Here is an 18,115-nt window from a genome sequence, read left to right as displayed (position 1 = left end):
CTGCTGGAGTGGTTGCCTGCATCTTATTATTGGTGATTTCTCAAGTTTCTAATGGAGTGGGAATATGTAAACTAAAGTCCCCTAGATTGCTAGCCATATGCTAGGCTACGCTAATATTTAGTTTTTATATTATTATTACTATTATTATTAATTTTTTAAAAATGTTATTAGTGGGATCCCCTCTATGGATCTAAGTAGACCTCCGCTCACAGGACAAATCCCTCCTCTCCGTACCCTTCTCCACCACTGCCAACTCCAGGCTCCACCCATTCTGCCTCGCCTCACCCTATGCTTGGAATAAACTTCCTGAGCCCTTACGCACGCCCCCTCCCTACCCATCTTCAAATCTTTGCTCAAAGCCCACTCTTCAATGTTGCTTTCGGCACCTAACCTTTATACCCTCAGGAAATCTTGACTGCCCCAATTTGACTACCCCTTTTTGACTGACTGTACATTTGTCCTTTAGATTAGATTTAGACAACACCCTCATCCTCCCCGTCTCGTCAGCCCGCAATCTCGGAGTCACTTTTTGACTCCTCCCTCTCCTTCTCTGCCCATATCCAGCAGACAGCTAAGACCTGTCGCTTCTTCCTCTATAATATTAGCAAAATTCGCCCATCCTCTCTGAACAGACCACCCGAACCCTCGTCCCACTCGCTCGTTACCTCTCGTCTTGACTATTGCAAACCTTCTCCTCACTGGCCTCCCGCTTAGCCACCTATCCCCCCTTCAATCTGTCCAAAATTCTGCCGCATGTCTTATCTACCGTGTGAACCGATACTCTCATATCACCCCTCTCCCTCAAGTCGCTTCACTGGCTCCCGATCCGCTACCGTATACAGTTCAAGCTTCTCCTATTGACCTTCAAGTGCACTCAATCTGCAGCCCCCCCATTACCTCTCTACCCTCCTCTCCCCGTATGTCCCACCCGTAACCTCCGCTCTCAGAACAAATCACTCCTTTCTGTACCCTTCTCCATCCACCGCTAACTCCAGACCTCCGCCCCTTCTGCCTCACGTCACCTTAGTGCCTGGAACAGACTTCCTGAGCCCATACGCCATGCGCCCTCCCTGCCCATTTTCAAGTCCTTACTCAAAGCCATCTCTTCTCCCTTGCTTTTGGCGCCTAATCACACCTCCCCATTCATGTTACCTACACTGACTACATAGTTTTTACCTTTAGATTGTAAGCTCTCTTTAGCAGGGACTGTCCTTCCCCATGTTTAAACTTGTACAGCGCTGCATAACCCTGGCAGCGCTATAGAAATGCTAAGTAGTAGTAGTAGTAGTAGTAATTACAGTCTAATGGAGATGCCCTAATTAAATTTGTAGCCTCCTAATTGGTTCCAAGGGCCTATATAAATCAGAGATCAGGCCAAGGGTGGATGAGAGGGAATTAAGTCTAAACTGAGGCTTCCTGTGCTATTAGCTGTGCTTTATACTATAGTAGCTGTAAAATAGCCCCCTTGCAATGCTAGCCTATGGGACTGTAACAGAGACTTTATATGCTAAGAGAAACTATCCTTAAATCCCTTTGTAACGTGAACAGAGTAACTTAAAATAAAGTCCCTGAGGTTACCTAGTTAATTCTAAGTCTACCTTTCCTCAAGTTTAAAAACAATTTCCCCACAAATTCTTATCAATGAAGCTCTTTCTTGCTCTGGAAGTCCTCCCTATTACTACTACTATTTAGCATTTCTATAGCGCTACAAGGCATACGCAGCGCTGCACAAACATAGAAGAAAGACAGTCCCTGCTCAAAGAGCTTGCAATCTAATAGACAAAAAATAAATAAAGTAATCAAATCAATTAATGTGAACGGGAAGGAAGAGAGGAGGGTAGGTGGAGGCGAGGGTGTTACAAGTGGTTACGAGTCAAAAGCAATGTTAAAGAGGGTGGGCTTTCAGTCTAGATTTAAAGGTGGCCAAGGATGGGGCAAGACGTAGGGGCTCAGGAAGTTTATAGGAAGGCGTAGGGTGGCAGCGAGACAGAAGGAGCGAAGTCTGGAGTTGGCAGTAGTGGAGAAGGGAACAGATAAGAGGATTTTACCATGGAGCGGAGTGCACGGGAAGGGGTGTAGGGAAGGACGAGTGTGGAGAGATACTGGGGAGCAGCAGAAGTGAGTACATTTTAGGTTAGTAGAACGTTTGAACAGGATGCGAACAATGGATAGGGAGCAGTGAAGGGTCTTGAGGAGAGGGGTAGTATGAGTAAACGCGACCCTGGTAGGAAGATGAGACCGGGCAGCAGAGTTCTGAACCAGACTGGAGAGGGGAGAGGTGACTAAGTGGGAGGCCAGCAAAAAGCAGATTGCAGTAGTCTAAACGAGATGGTGACAAGGGTGTGGATGAGGGTTTTGGTAGAGTGCTCGGAAAGAAAGGGGCGGATTTACGGATGTTGTAAAGAAGAAACGACAGGTCTCTTCTGTCAGGACTAGAGACTACTTACTCTAGTATATATTTCTGGCTCACAAATTAACTTTTTTTTTTTACCTATAAAAACTGGGCTGGGCTTAAATCCACATTTAGAGCAGAACCCTTTCTGCTTCTGTAGCCACCCTGTTTTGCATTTTGTCAGTCTATTTTTATGCTATCTCCTCTGAGAATTTTCTATTTTACTTGTATTACATAAAGGTTCATTTGGATTCATAGGACTATGAAAAAAACTTGACATGAGATTTGCCCTGCCCTTCCCTTTCCAGAATCATATCATTACACATGCAGATTACATTCACATGTAAATGGTGATTTCAGAAAGCCTAGATGCTCTAAAATGCACAGATTGCAAGGGGGAGTGGTGCGGTGAGAGGGAGGGAGGGATTGAATCACGGTGTAGCATATTCCTGACTATTCAGACTCTGTTCCTCCTCTGTTCATAGGTTTGCTAGGCTGGAAGACTGGGATCTCTTTCAGCCCATGTTTAAAAGAGCCAAGAAGCTGGTACCACAGACCAACGCCTCCTTCTTTGCACTCTATGGATTTGCCAAGTTTTTGGAATGCATGTCCTAATGCTAAGGAAAGCCATGGTAGATGGAAGTGAGAACCGAGAGAAATCTTTGGCCACACACTCAAGGTTTCTACATAGAGTAAATATTTTTTTACCAGTTGAGAGAACTCAGCGCTGGTCTGAGTCTCACTGCTGTTCTTCTCAGCATATCTGAATTGGGAATTTTGCTGCAACTGCATAACAGTTCCCTTAATAGTCCATCTCTAATGCCAACAGTCTCTGCGCTGAGTTTTGATGCTGCTTTTAACTCCTAACCCTTATTCACTTGTTCAGAACCCTTATTTTATCATCCCTCACTTTAATATTCCCTTATGCCTGTTTGTCCGTTTTGTCTGTCCTAATTAGATTGTAAGCTCTGTCGAGCAGGGACTGTCTCTTCATGTCAAGTGTTATGGTGCCTTTCTCCTCCATCCCAGTCCCACCATCTGGTGTCTCCCATTCACCCAGCCTGTGGCCCTCCCCATGCACCTTGTCCCGTATTTACACCTGGCTTTTCCCACCTCTAATTTCTATAATTCTTCTCTCCTTAGTACCTGACGGAATTTAAATCAAGATGCACAACGACACCTGTATTTTTTACTCGCCTGTTCCACCTGAAAAGTTTTGTACTCATGCTGACTAAGAAGCCAGAAATTGGCCTTGTATTTCTGCAAAGGCTTTTGCTTTGGCAGAGGAGCACGGGAATAAGCTGGAGGAACAGTGGATAGAGTTAAGTGCGGTGAGTGCAAACGACTGGAATTCACACTGCTTCTTATAAGGGAAGCTAGAACAACATGTAGGCGCAGAGCAGAAACAAAGAGGGAAAGGTCAGATAACAGGTGTGTGACACAGGGTGATAGGAGGGAGGAGAAATGAGCCTGCAAAAAAGCCAACAGTTGTGAGACTCCGGAATAAGAAAGGGAAGGTTTAGACTGCAGGTAAAAAAGAGAAAGAGAGAAACCATGAATTTAGTGATAGTGTGATAAAAGAAAAACTCTGCTACATATTACCCTTCAAGCTTCAAATAGGTGTTAATCCCTGCCATAAACTAATTGAAAATGGGAGAGGCTCATGAAGGTCAAATTTCAGGATACTGAGAAGAGAGTATTAAAAGATAAAAAAAAAAGATTTCACTTGATATCACACTATAGCTACTGTAGTACCTGTGTTAGGCCTTCTTCAGATCAGTGGCATAGCCACAGGTGGGCTGGGGTGGGCCGGGGCCCACCCACATAGGGCTCAGGCCCACCCAACAGTAGTATACATTTAGCGGTAGCTGGTGGGGATCCCAATCTCTGCCAGCTGAAGACTTCCCCCTGATGGTAACGAAAATGCTGCTCTCCACGATAGTGGCACCTACGCATGCTCAGTTTTCAGCGCATGTCTGCTGCAAACTGCCAAGGTGGAGAGAAGCATTTTTCCACCAGCTGAGATATTTTTTTGGTGCGGTGGAGAACACTTGGTGCCCACCCACTTCTTGCCTAGGCCCACCCAAAATCTACTGTCTGGCTATGCCCCTGCTTCAGATGCTCATTATTTTCACCCTGAATATTTTACATCCATGTAATTTCATCCTTTATGGTAACCTAAATGTACATATCAGATGGGAGACATCCTAAATGTGTGTACCAGTGGGTGGGGGGTGGCAGCGACCTAAATGTAATACCAGATGGGGTGTCACCACTAGGGGTCACTCTCGTACCTGCACACTGGTCTTGATTCTCTTCTGGTGATAATGTCTGGATGGAGTCCCACCCTGATACAGTGGAGATTGCTTGCCTAGAGGGAATCATTCTCTGCTTTGGAACAGCTGCTCTGCTAGTCAATGTGACTTCTCAGAGATCAGGCTGCCCTGTCCTGTGGTGGTTCCATCTGCGGACGAACTTGCTAAGCACTTCAAAGAAAAAATTATCAATCTACGCAGCACACTATCTCAGAATAACACCGACCTGGAAAGCTTTCTTAATGAGCTGGACCCAAAGCCAGGAGAATACCCGGCTGACCAAACTTGGTTAAACTTCACCAACCTCACTGTCGATGCAGTTGCCCAGGCGGTCAGCAAGTTCTCCACCACCCATTGTAAACTCAACACCTGTCCCAACTATCTAATGAAATCAGCCCCAGACCATTTCATAGTAGACCTCACATCCCATCTAAATTACATGCTACAACAAGGACTCTTCCCTAAGGAAAAAAGCAGTATCTTACTCACACCAATTCCTAACGACACCAAGAAAAAGACAAACGAAATTACTAACTACCACCCAGTAGCATCCATCCCGCTGACAACAAAACTGATGGAAAGCATGGTAGCCAAACAACTTACAGAATACATAGACAAAGTCTCTATACTCCACGAATCGCAGTCTGGCTTCTGACCCCTCTACAGTACAGAAACAGTACTAGTCTCTCTCCTAGCCAAATTCAAACAGGAAATAGCAATAGGCAAAAACATCCTCCTCCTCCAATTCGACATGTCTAGTGCATTCGATATGGTAGACCATAATATACTAATAAGATTACTATATAAGCTCGGGATTGGAGGCAACATACTTAACTGGATCAAGAGCTTCCTAACTACAAGAACATATCGAGTAAAGTCAAACTCAAACAACTCATCACCGTGGAAAGCAGATTGCGGAGTACCACAAGAATCATCCCTCTCACCCATCCTCTTCAACCTAATGATGACCCCACTAGCCAAGTCCTTATCCAACCAAGGCCTTAACCCTTTTCTATATGCAGACGACATCACAATATACATACCTTTCAAATCTAAACCATCAGAAATCACCAACGAGATCAAGATCAGCTTGAACATCATGGACTCCTGGGCAATGGCATTCAAACTAGAACTCATTAAAGAAAAATCACACTGTCTCATTCTCTCATCCCAACACAGCGCTGCCCACCCCACAACTATTAATACCCCAGACTATTCCCTCTCCATCTCAGACAGCCTGAAAATTCTCGGCATTACCATTGACCACAACTTAACACTAGAGAGCTAAGCCACAACCACAATAAAGAAAATGTTGCACACAATGTGGAAACTCAAACGTGTGAAACAATTCTTCCCGAGGGGAATATTTCGCAAGATGATATAATCAATGGTACCAAGCCACGCTGACTACTGCAACGGAATATACGCAGGATGCAAAGAACAAATCCTAAAGAAACTGCAGACTGCTCAGAACACGGCAGCTAGGCTTATCTTTGGTAAAACACGATTTGATAGTGCGAAACCCCTCTATGAAAAACTACACTGGCTTCCAATCAAAGAACGAATCTGCTCACTGTTTCATAAAATAATACACGGTCTAGCTCCGGGATACATGATCGACCTACCAACAAGAAACACATCTGAAGCAGCAAGAACATACCTAAATCTTCACTTCCCAAGATGTAAAGGACTCAAATACAAATCAACATATGTGTCCAGTTTTTCCTACATTAGCACACAACTGTGGAACACATTACCAAAAGCCTTGAAAAATATGAATGACCACCTAAACTTTCGGAAAAACCTAAAAACTCACCTGTTCAAAAAGGCATACCCCACCGATCCAACATAAATGCCCAATCTCTGCAACACAACATAACTAAATCACGGTACAGATTGGACACAAACCTTCCGTTGCACGATCCCAATGTGGTTACTCACATTAACTGTATCGTACTACTTAACCACATCACCTTGTATTTATCTACACCGGAGTCCGCAAGTACTGCTCCGGAACTATGTAAGCCACATTGAGCCTACAAATAGGTGGGAAAATGTGGGATACAAATGTAACTAATAAATAAATAAAGCAGCCTTCCACAAGCTTTCATTGAACAAGTTATTATATGTGACCATCTCTTGGATAAGGTGACTAATGTCTCAGATCCAAAATGTTCTGAATAGATGATTTTTCATGCAATGGGTCCATAAGAAGTCTGTAAAAAGTTACATGTTTGAACTTCTGTAACTTTTTAGTATTTTTCATATAAAAGGATGGGAGTTTGGACTGTTGTATTACAAATCGTTTGCTCTAACAGAATTCATTATAATCAAATTTTTTGTTTCTGGAAACTTCAGTCACCTTTTCCCAGAGATGATCCCATACATTAAGGGTGTGTGATACCCCGAGTCAGTGGCGTAGCCAAGGGTGGGCCCGGGTGGGCCCAGGCCCACCCACTTTTGATTCAAGCCCACCCAGTACCAGCACACCTATGATATGGCTGGCAGGGATCCCCAAGCCCCACCAGCCAAAAACTCCCAACAATTGTACCTCCTGCATACCTTGTAAATAGCAGATCTTCGCCTGCAGCCAGCAGCGACTGATACACACTATTCGTACCGGCTCCACAGCCTTCACTCTGATGTATTCCCGCCTATGTGGAAACAGGAAGTTGCATCAGACTGAAGGCTGTGGGGCCAACGTGAGCAGTGTGTATTAGTTGCTGCTCGCTGCCGGTGAAAATCTGATACTTAAAGGTATGTGGGGGAGGGGGGATATTTGAGAGATCATATGGTATGCAGGCGAGAGAGGGAAAGACCAAATTATTTGTCGGACAGGGCAGAGTTCTTCTGCCCACCCATGTGGGGCCCAGGCCCACCCAAAACTGGGTGTCTGGCTATGCTCCTGCCCCAAGTGAGGGTTGAGGGTAGGTCTGTGAAATAACACAGCCGGACAAAGGGATATAAATGAAAACATGCTTATTTAATTGAATTCTGAAGTCTGTTATGTCACAGGGCCAGGAACATAAAGTAAAACACCTCTTTAGTTAAAAAAAAAAAAAAAGCACAGTCTTAAGCAGGCCTCTGGCTGCCACGCCCCAAACAGCCTGTAAGACTTTCTCGGTTCTTCTCTGAGTTGTAGGGTTTGGCTCCAGCCAGACCTCAGAGTAAGGCTTGCAAGTCTCAAACAAGAAACAAAAGTGGTTACCTCAGTCAGGTCACAATCATTAAACGTAAGTTGTTGTGGCGTATGCTGGGGCTTTGATTTTACCTTCCCTGGACCTCCTTAACCTCAGACTAGACCTGTCCTTTATACTTCCTGGTTCTGACTCCAGCCTTCGCTGCTCACTTCTTCACAGGGTGGGACTAGTGTTCTTAAGGTGGCTCAGGCTACCTGAGGGACTATTCTTGTGGGAGGGGCAGTGTTCTATAAACCCCCTCACATACCCTCCCCCTCAGATCAACTGTGTCCTGTTGAGCACCTGCCATATCGGGATCCACCTCCTAGGACGAAAAGTCTGTCTTAGCATGCTCTCGGCCCATCCAATCATAATTTACTTCTTGACACACTGTCCTCATTTGGGTTCCAGGGCTCCGTCCTCTCCTGGTTCTCCTCGTATCTTTCCCAACGCACCTTCAGAGTATTTTCTAATGGCTCTTCCTCCACCCCCATCCCACTCTCTGTTGGGGTTCCTCAAGGATCTGTCCTTGGACCGCTTCTTTTCTCGATATACACCTCTTCCCTGGGCTCGCTGATCTCATCACATGGTTTCCAGTACCATCTCTATACCTATGACACCCAGCTCTACCTCTCCACTCCCAACATCACAGTCGAAACCCAGGCCAAAGTTTCGGCCTGCCTCTCAGATATCGCCGCCTGGATGTCCAACCGGCATCTGAAACTGAACATGGCAAAGACTGAGCTCCTTGTCTTTCCACCCAAACCCTCCTCTCCTCTTCCCCCACTCTCCATCTCTGTTGACAACGCCCTCATCCTCCCCCGTCTCGTCAGCCCGCAATCTCGGTAATCATTTTCGACTCCTCCCTCTCCTTCTCTGCCCATATCCAGCGACAGCTAAGACCTGTCGGCTTCTTCCTCTATAATATTAGCAAAATCCTCCCGTTCCTCTCTGTACAGACCACCCGAAACCCCTCGTCCACTCACTCGTTACCTCTCGTCTTGACTATTGCAAACCTTCTCCTCGCTGGTCTCCCGCTTAGCCACTATCCCCCCTTCAATCTGTCCAAATTCCGCCGCACGTCTTACTCTACCGCGTGGAACCGATACTCTCATATCACCCCTCTCCTCAAGTCGCTTCACTGGCTCCCGATCCGCTACCGTATACAGTTCAAGCTTCTCCTGACCTTCAAATGCACTCAATCTGCAGCCCCCCATTACCTCTCTTCCCTCCTCTCCCCCTATGTCCCCACCTGTAACCTCCGCTCTCAGGGACAAATCACTTCTATCTGTACCCTTCTCCACCACCGCTAACTCCAGACTCCGCCCTTCTGCCTCGCATCACCTTATGCCTGGAAACAGACTCCCCGAGCCCATACGCCATGCGCCCTCCCTGCCCATCTTCAAGTCCGTACTCAAAGCCCATTCTTCTCCCTTGCTTTTGACGCCTAACCACCTTCCCCATTCATACCTAAACTGACTACATAGCTTATTACCTTTAGATTGTAAGCGCTCTTGAGCAGGGACTGTCCTTCCCCATGTTTTAACTTGTACAGCGCTGTGTAACCCTTGTAGCGCTATAGAAATGCTAAGTAGTAGTAATATCAAAGTCTCCAAAGATTCTAACCTTCTCCAAGGAAAACTGCATTTTTCCAGCCTTATGCTGTGATGCTGAAATGTAATCTTTCTGTACCTATTCTTTGGATTTTTTAGGAACTGTGGTTTGGAGGACAAAACATCCCTGAAAACCGGTGGAGAGCAGCAGCAGAAGTGAAAATGCCACACTGGGGCGAAGTGTAGCAAAAAATGAACCCGGACATTCTTTACAAGACCAAGTACCTGTTAGAGCTTCCAGCTTTGTGCAAAAAGATATAAAAAGGAAAGATTCAGAAGACACAACTGTCACAGATCAGTTTTGATGAAGACTCCACAGGTTTCTTCAGCCCAATGCCATGGATATAAAAAGCATTGACAGCGAGTTTCCAGCCTGCCATAGCTGCCGTACCTCAATTTGTGCAGAAAATGAATAAACACACAGAAAAGCATATCTGACTCTGTTCGATATAACATTAGTGATTCTAGATAACTCCAAAATGATTAATGTTTATTTTACAATGTAATTGTCTGCTCTCAATCCACAAGACACACTTAAAGTTCAAATATACACAGAAAGCTCCTTATTCTATCAGGGCTAGATTCTATATATCATGCCTAAAAATTTGACAGCAAAATGAATCTTTTGCTCAGTGTGTGGCGGCGACAAAAAAAGCAGTTTTGGATGAATTCAATTGAAGTTTATTCAACACCATCCAATTCATAATTGCAGTCAGACAAGTCAATGACTTCTTCAACTGAACTCCACGAGTAGACCCCCAAGAAAGATATAGCTTAATATCATCTGCAAAGGGTATGGATATGAATCCCATGATCTATTGCAATATCAAATTACAGGTCTCCCATAGAGATTATAAAGCAATGGACATAAAAGAGCACCTGGAAGAACTCCATACATTAGGGCTTAGGTTTGAAAAGCTCAAAATCAACTAAAATATGTTGGTACATAAGAACATAAGAGTAGCCATACTGGGTCAGACCAATGGTCCATCTAACCCAGTATCCTGTTTTCCAAATAGTGGCCAAGGCAGGTAACAAGAACCTGCAGAAACCCAAATCTGTGCAACACTACCATACTACAAATCCCAGGGCAAGCAGTTGCTTCCCATGTCTATCTCAATAGAGACTATGGACTTTTTTTCCCCAGGAGCTTGTCCAAACCTTTTTTAAACCCAGGATATGCTAACCACTGTTACTTCATCCTCTGGCAAAGAGTTCCAGAGCTTAACTATTCATTGAGTGAAAAAATATTTCCTCCAATTTGTTTTTAAAGTATTTCCATGTAACTTCATTGAGTTCCCCTAGTGTTTGTACTTTTTGAAAAAGTAAAACATCGATTCATTTCTACTCGCTCTACATCACTCAGGATATTGTAGACCTGAATCATATCTCCCCTCATCCATCTCTTTTCTAAGATGAAGAGCCCTAACCTCTTTAGCCTTTCCTCGAGGAGTTCCATCCCCTTTATAATTTTGTTCGCTCTTCTTTGGACCTTTTCTAATTCCGCTGTATCTTTTTTGAGATACAGCGACCAGAAATGAACACAATACTTGAAATGAGGTTGCACCATGGAGCAATACAGAGGTATTATAGTATTCTCAGTCTTATTTAACCTTCCTTTTTCTAATAATTCCTAACATCCTGTTTGCTTTTTTGGCTGCTGGAACACACTGGGCAAAAGATTTTAGCATATTGTCTACAATGACACCTAGATCTTTTTCTTGGATGCTGACCCCAAGGAGAACCCTAGCATCATGTTCATGTCCCTGGTTCGGATTATTCTTCCCAATATGCATCACTTTGCATTTGTCCACATTAAATTTCAACTGCCATTTGGATGCCCAGTCTTCCAATTTCCTAAAGTCTTCCTGCAACTTTTCACAGTCCACATATGATTTAACAACCTTGAATAGTTTTTGTGTCATCTGCAATTTAATCACCTTGTTCCAATTTCCAGATCATTTATAAACATGTTAAAAAGCACTGGCCCCAGTACAGATCCCTATGGCACTCTACTATTAAGAAAACACTCTAAATATTTCTACTGGGACACTCCAAATCCGTATCTCCTCATTTGAATGGCAAACCAAGCTTTAGTAGCAATGGGTGTCCATGAGGTGGTTTGAGGTTCGTTGGTTATAATTTAATTTAGATCCTGTATTTGGATCCCAAAGTTAAGAGTGGTGACACACCTGTTTAGCTTTTGAATTTTCCAATCCTTTAGTTATTTATAGTACTCTACTATTAAGTACATAAGTATTGCCATAATGGAACAGACCAAAGGTCCATCAAGACCAGTATCCTGTTTCCAACAGTGGCCAATCCAGGTCACAAGTACCTGGCAAGATCCCAGAATAGTAAAACAGATTTTATGTTGCTTATCCTAGAATATGCAATGGATTTTTCCCAAGTCCTCCATCATTGATAGAAATGGTCATTTAACCCTACCCTGCTGACTCTGTCCCATTAAACCATGTTTATTTATGTGTTCCTTAATTGTATTGTTTAATAGTTTCCCCTATTTAAACAGCACTGACTTCAGGCTTACCGGTCTGTAATTTCCTGGATCACCCCCGAAACCCTTTTTAAAAATCAATGTCACATTGGCCACCCTCCAATTTCCAGGTACTATCGACAACTTTATGGTTAAATATTTTTATTCAGTTATCAACAACCATTTCAATATACAAGGGAGAGAATACTCAGTTTGTTAAACAGCCAAGTCTTTAAAGTGCATTCTGTGGGAGATGCAGCCAAATGGCGTTCCTTTACACCTATTTATTCTTATTTGAATTGCGCATTCAATTTGCCTTGCTTTATCCGGACTGCCTATGGGTGTCTTACCAAGGATGGACTCATCTTTTGATAGCTCAGAGGCAGTGCGGACTTTCATGGATGGACTGGAAAGAGCATTGGGAGTCTCCAGTGCAGCAGGAGTTATTATTATTATTTATTGTATTTGTATCCCACATTTTCCCACCTATTTGCAGGCTCAATGTGGCTTACAGAGTCCTGTTATGGCATTGTCATTCCAGGATATCAGATACAATTAATAATATAACAGGTTTAGTCAAGGAGAAGGAAAAGAGTTAGGCGGATAAGTGCAGAAGGTAAACTTTCATGATTGGGGTGGGTTGGCGAGGTGGTTTAGTAGGTTATGGGTTCTCTTTGTAGGCCTTGTTGAAGAGATATGTTTTCAGGGATTTATGAAAGTTAGTTATTTCATCAATATTTTTCAAGGCATTGGGTAATGCATTCCACAACTGCGTGCTCGTGTAAGAGAAGGTCGTTGCATGTATCATTCGTATTTTAGTCCTTTACAGCTGGGGAAGTGCAGATTGAGAAATTTGCGGGATGATCTTTTGGCATTCCTGGGAGGCAGGTCCACAAGGTTTAGCATGTAGGTTGGGGCATCTGTGTGGATGATTTTGTGTACCATCGTGCAGATCTTGAACACGATGCATTCCTTAATTGGGAGCCAGTGAAGTTTCTCTCTTAGGGGTTTAGCCCTTTCATATTTAGTTTTTTCCAAATATGAGTCTGGCGGCGGTATTCTGGGCTGTTTGGAGTTTTTTGATAGTTTGTTCTTTGCAGCCAGCATGGAGTGCATTGCAGTAGTCCAGATGACTTAGTACCATTGACTGTTCCAGGGTGCGGATGATGTATCTCGGGAAGAAAGGTTTTATTCTTTTGAGTTTCCACATGGAGTGGAACATCTTTTTCTTCGTATTCTTCACGTGGGTATCAAGTGTGAGGTTTCGATCAATGGTAACTCCGAGAATTTTCAGATTTTGTGAGACGGGAAGAGAACAGTATGGTGTGGTTATGGTGGTGAAGTTGTTTGTGTTATGTTGTGAGGTGAGTACAAGACATTGTGTTTTTTTCTGCATTTAGTTTTAGCTGGAATGCATCCGCCCAGGAGTGCATGATTTGGAGGCTTTGGTTGATCTCGTTGGTGATTTCACTTAGGTCATGTTTAAATGGGATGTAAATCGTGACATCATCTGCGTATATCTAAGGGTTGAGGTTTTGATTGGCTAGTAATTTGGCTAAAGGTATCATCATTAAGTTGAAGAGGATTGGTGAAAGGGGGGATCCTTGGGGGACTCCACATTCAGGTATCCATGGGGCTGATATGTCCGTATTCGTTGTAACTTGGTATGATCTTGAGGTGAGGAATCCTCTGAACCATTTGAGAAACTGCACCTCCTACTCCAAAGTATTCTAGTATATGTAATAGTATTCCATGATTGACCATGTCGAAGGCACTGGACATGTTGAATTGTAGAAGGAGTATGTTGTTGCCAGTTGCAATTGCTTGTTTGAATGAGTTCATTGCAGACACTAGAACAGTTTCGGTACTGTGATTCGACCGAAATCCTGATTGAGACTCGTGCAGAATTGAGTGTTTATTTAGGTATTCAGTGAGTTGTTTCATCACTATGCTCTCCATGAGTTTGGTTATAAGAGGAATAGATGCTACTGGGCGATAATTGGTTAGGTCCATTGTGTTTTTCTTAGCATCTTTAGGTAGAGGAGTGAGTAAGATGTTTCCTTATCCGTGGGAAGAGACCATTTGAAGTCTGTAGTTTAAGTGTTTCGTGAGGTCTGTTTTGAATTGTTTAGGGGCAGATCTAATTAGGCTAGTAGGGCAAGTGTCTAATTTGCATTGTGACTTGGCGTATCTTCCGAGCCCTTGTGAGATGTCGTTGACTGAGAGCGTGTCAAAGTTGGTCCATGATCGATCTGCTGGGTATTCCCCAGGTGTAGGGTCTAGACATTCCAGGAGGTTTGTATAATCAGTTATGTTGATGGGTATCATGAGTCGGAGCTTTATAATTTTTTCCTTAAGTAGTTCGCGAGATTGGTTGTAGATGGAGTGTCTGTATTATTAGAAGTAACCGGAGTGGTATTTAGTAATTGGTTTACGAGTAAGAAGAGTTTGTGTGTATCCTTGTAGTTTGGTCCGATTTTGGTTTTATAATATGTTCTTTTAGTTTGTCTGATGGTGTATTTGTATTTTCTTTGTAGTTGTTTCCAGTCTTTGAGTGTGGATTCGTCTTTTTCTTGTTCCAAGTTCCCAAGTTCTTTCTAGTCTTCTGACTTGTGTTTTTAGTTCTTTCAGTTCTTCGTTAAACCATGGTATTCAGTTTTTTCTATGTGAGGTTCTGGTTTGAAGCGGTGCTATGTTGTCTAGTATTGTTCTGCATCTGTTATCCCATTCTTGGAGAAACTGGGTTGAGTCTGTAGGTGTTGTCCATTCGTCAATGTAGAGTTGCTGCCAGAATGTTAGTGGATCTATTTGCCTCTTGTAGTATAGGTTGTTGTTCTTGTTTTTGTTGTGCCTTTTTTGTTCGCCAGTGAAGGGAGAGGTTTGCTCTGTAGTGATCGGACCATGGTGTTGCTGTCCATTTTGTATTTATAAGTGTGAGATTTGGTTCTGATGAGAATTTGTGGGTAATGATATCTAGTGTATGTCCTTGTTGTGGGTGGGTTGCATGTTTGGCCAGTGAGTGATTGACGTTTCCATTTGTGGAGTTCAGGAAAGGACCCTCTGTTCATGGATCTTGTTACCCTGCTTTGGTGTTTATAGCTTCGGTGTGGTAGCAGGCCGGCTGCTGGCTACAGTGTGCGGGGTGTTCTGTTCTGCTGACCTATGGACTTGGTTCTCCATGCTTGCACCCCAATTGCTGTGGCCATGATATTAGGCTATTCCCTGGGGATCTAGCATTCATGGTCAATACTGATGGTTTTTAACAGAGGCTGGAGGAATCTCTGAGCTCGCTGCAGCCCGTTTTTTTTGTTTTAAAGAGACTCGGTAGACTCTGTGCGACCCTGCCTTTGCTCAACTGGACAATGGTTTTTGTGATAGTGGGAGGGTGTTTTTGTTTACACGAGGGTGGCATACTGGGCTATTATCCCTTTGGATCTGAACAAGTCTCTTTGGCAGGTTGCTGGAGTTCTGGGATGCATGGTTCTGAGGACTGAGTACCTTACTATTTTGTATTGGGGCAATGTAAAAAGTTTCTGGTTCCCCTTGTGAGTTTTTTTTCTCTCTCTTCCTCTCTTGAGACAGGGTTCAAATTCATGGTGTTTGATTCCATGGGTTTTGGGAGAGGGTGGGCGTTAACTTTTGTAATTCATGGAAGCCACATTGTGGTCCGCATTTGTGGGGAAATGTGGGGTAGAAATGAACCGTAAATAAATAAATTTAGGTATTCACCTTCCCTTGGATGTATCTAAATTAATAATCTTAATGTTTTCTCAATATTGGAGTCCACTCAATTGCAATTGGATAGTTGGCGAGACTTACCAGTTTTGTTGTTAGGGCGGGTTCACCTTATCCATATGGTTATATTTTCCTTGATGGTTATAACTTCTGTAGACACTCCCTATCAGGAAAGGTTTGGCCAGTCTCTACCAGTTGTTTGCTCGGTTCTGCTGGGCAGGTAAGAAACCTAAAATGAAACTTTTACTTTTGTTAGGTAATTGGTCTGCAAGCGGCTTGGGGACTTCGGATTTCCTTTGGTATAATAGGGCATGCCTTTTACGACATTTGAGAGATGGATTGTATGAAGAGATGATTTTACACCACTGGAACTGAGCAGGCATTTTTTGCCTTATGATTGTTTGCATTTGCTGTATGCTCTGGTGACTTGGATTCCTGTGCAGTTGCGGGCAAAATGTGTTGCTTTCACCAATGCGGTGAGGTTTGAAGAGGGTGATGGTGGGATTGTTGGGGGGAGGGGGGGACCCTAGGATCACGGATCACTTTCCCATTTGGGGCAATGGGGATTTTGACCTGGGATGAATAATGCAGACATAGTCTGTTTGGAGCATGTTTGGGCCACAGAGTGGAGTATCCTACTGTTTGCGGATCTTCAGGCCATTTAGTTGATCACTGGGGTCATAGATTTGCCTACAGTCAGGTTCAGCAGTAAGTTGCCTCCCTGGTAGGGGAAGCACTGTGCCATGGAACTGGGGCCAAATTGAGAGATTTTTTTTTTTATAATCTCTCGGTGCACGGAGTCGCCATTTCAACCATGCATAAGGCCCTGCAAAGAGTGGTGCAGGGGAAAGATTTAGGGGACATGAAGCATAAATGGGCTAGAGATCTTGGTATTCCTTTGGATGGGGTGGACTTTCTGGCTGCTGTTAAGGTATCCCATGGCTGATTTCCTGGGCTTGTTTGCAAGAGTGTCAGTTTCGAATCTTATATAGGTCTTATTTTACATAATACCAGCTCTTCAAAGCCAGAAGGATGAATTTGCCTACTTGTATTAAACGCAGGATGGCTGATGGTATGTTTCTCCATTTGTTTTGGGACTGTATGAGGATACAAACATGCCGATCTTCCATTCTGCGCTTTCTGGATGTTATATTTAAGTGGAAAATTACTGGTTCAGTGGAACAGTTGCTTCTGGACATGCCGGGGCATTTCGGAGTAGTTCCAAGAAAGGTATTTTATTGTTTCGTAAGTTGTCCTATTGGCATTGGTGGAATCAGGTGCATTTGTTGGCCACTTGGGAGGCAAAAGAGCGAGGGGTTCTTTTAAGAGGAAAGTCCATTTTTGAAGGTGTGGGAAGCCTATTTTGATATGCTTATCTTCTTGAGGACATAGTTTTTTGTTTAGTAATTTGTAACCATAATCTGCTAGCTATATAGCTTGAGTGGGTTTCTTTTGATTTGGTGGAGGAGTTCTGGAGTCGTAAGAATCCAGGCTCTCGGATTCCTTAGGTGCCTTTTGGGTAGTTAATGGGGAGGGCGGATTTGTGAGATTGATGATAGCTTTCAGCCTCATTTGTGCTGTATGTAACTTGTGTGCTTGCCGATTTGTTCTGTTGGCTGGTGTCTTGGCTTTGTCATCAATAAAAATTGTTGGAACATAAAGAATGGAAAGAAAATTGCATCATTCTACGTTTCTAAGTTGGTGCACATTTATCCTAATGACTACCATTAATTTTGCAAAAAGTGATTTCTATCAGATGTTGAGTAAGAGGTGGAAGACCTATGCAATTACAACCTTTGGTTTCTTATTGTTAATTACTTTTTAAATACTTCTTTCACAGCGATGTAGATTAAGTGTAGACAGTGAAACAAATTCCTACCCTACCTGCAGTTGTAGCTGTAGGCCAATATTCAAACACATTTATACATTTTCTGAAGTGATACACATGCAACAAGGTTTATTTTTCAACACTGGCAGGCTTCTATAAACCCGGGCACTAACATTTACGTACCATTGGCTGAAAAAATGTTTAGTATACAAACATATTCCTTTTTGAATGCCTCTCTATGAATCCAAATATCCATCTTACGTACTTCACAACCAACCAAATCCACAATGGAGTATGATGTTTCTGGGAGGGAAAAGCCTTGGAACCCTACCTCCACCTTTTAGTTATTTGTAAGCGGCAGGACCTGTCAGGGTAGTTAACGTCACGGACACAGAATAGCGCTTAGATGGCATGTACACATGTACATGTGCATTTACTTGTGTATATGTCATTTGTAAACATTTCATGTGCAATAGGCGTGTGAAGATTAGCATCCATTTCATGGAGTTATATTACAGTTCCGTATGCAGAGGAAGAGGCCACAAATAGGTACAAATGA

At 43.3% G+C, this 18,115-nt stretch overlaps 1 long non-coding RNA gene across 1 annotated transcript; it reads left to right on the top strand.

The window, feature by feature from the left end:
- Positions 1 to 2,905: 2,905 nt before the first annotated feature.
- LOC115473700 lies at positions 2,906 to 9,730 on the top strand. The gene is made up of 3 exons (XR_003942733.1): positions 2,906 to 3,071; positions 3,536 to 3,723; positions 9,599 to 9,730. It is a non-coding gene; the product is annotated as an uncharacterized LOC115473700 (long non-coding RNA).
- Positions 9,731 to 18,115: the final 8,385 nt, after the last annotated feature.

The sequence above is a fragment of the Microcaecilia unicolor genome, chromosome 7 (genome assembly GCF_901765095.1).
Source record: "Microcaecilia unicolor chromosome 7, aMicUni1.1, whole genome shotgun sequence".
In the NCBI taxonomy this organism is placed as follows: domain Eukaryota; kingdom Metazoa; phylum Chordata; class Amphibia; order Gymnophiona; family Siphonopidae; genus Microcaecilia; species Microcaecilia unicolor.
Note: the sequence above shows the minus strand (reverse complement) of the source record. Positions and strands in the feature narration are given on the sequence as shown.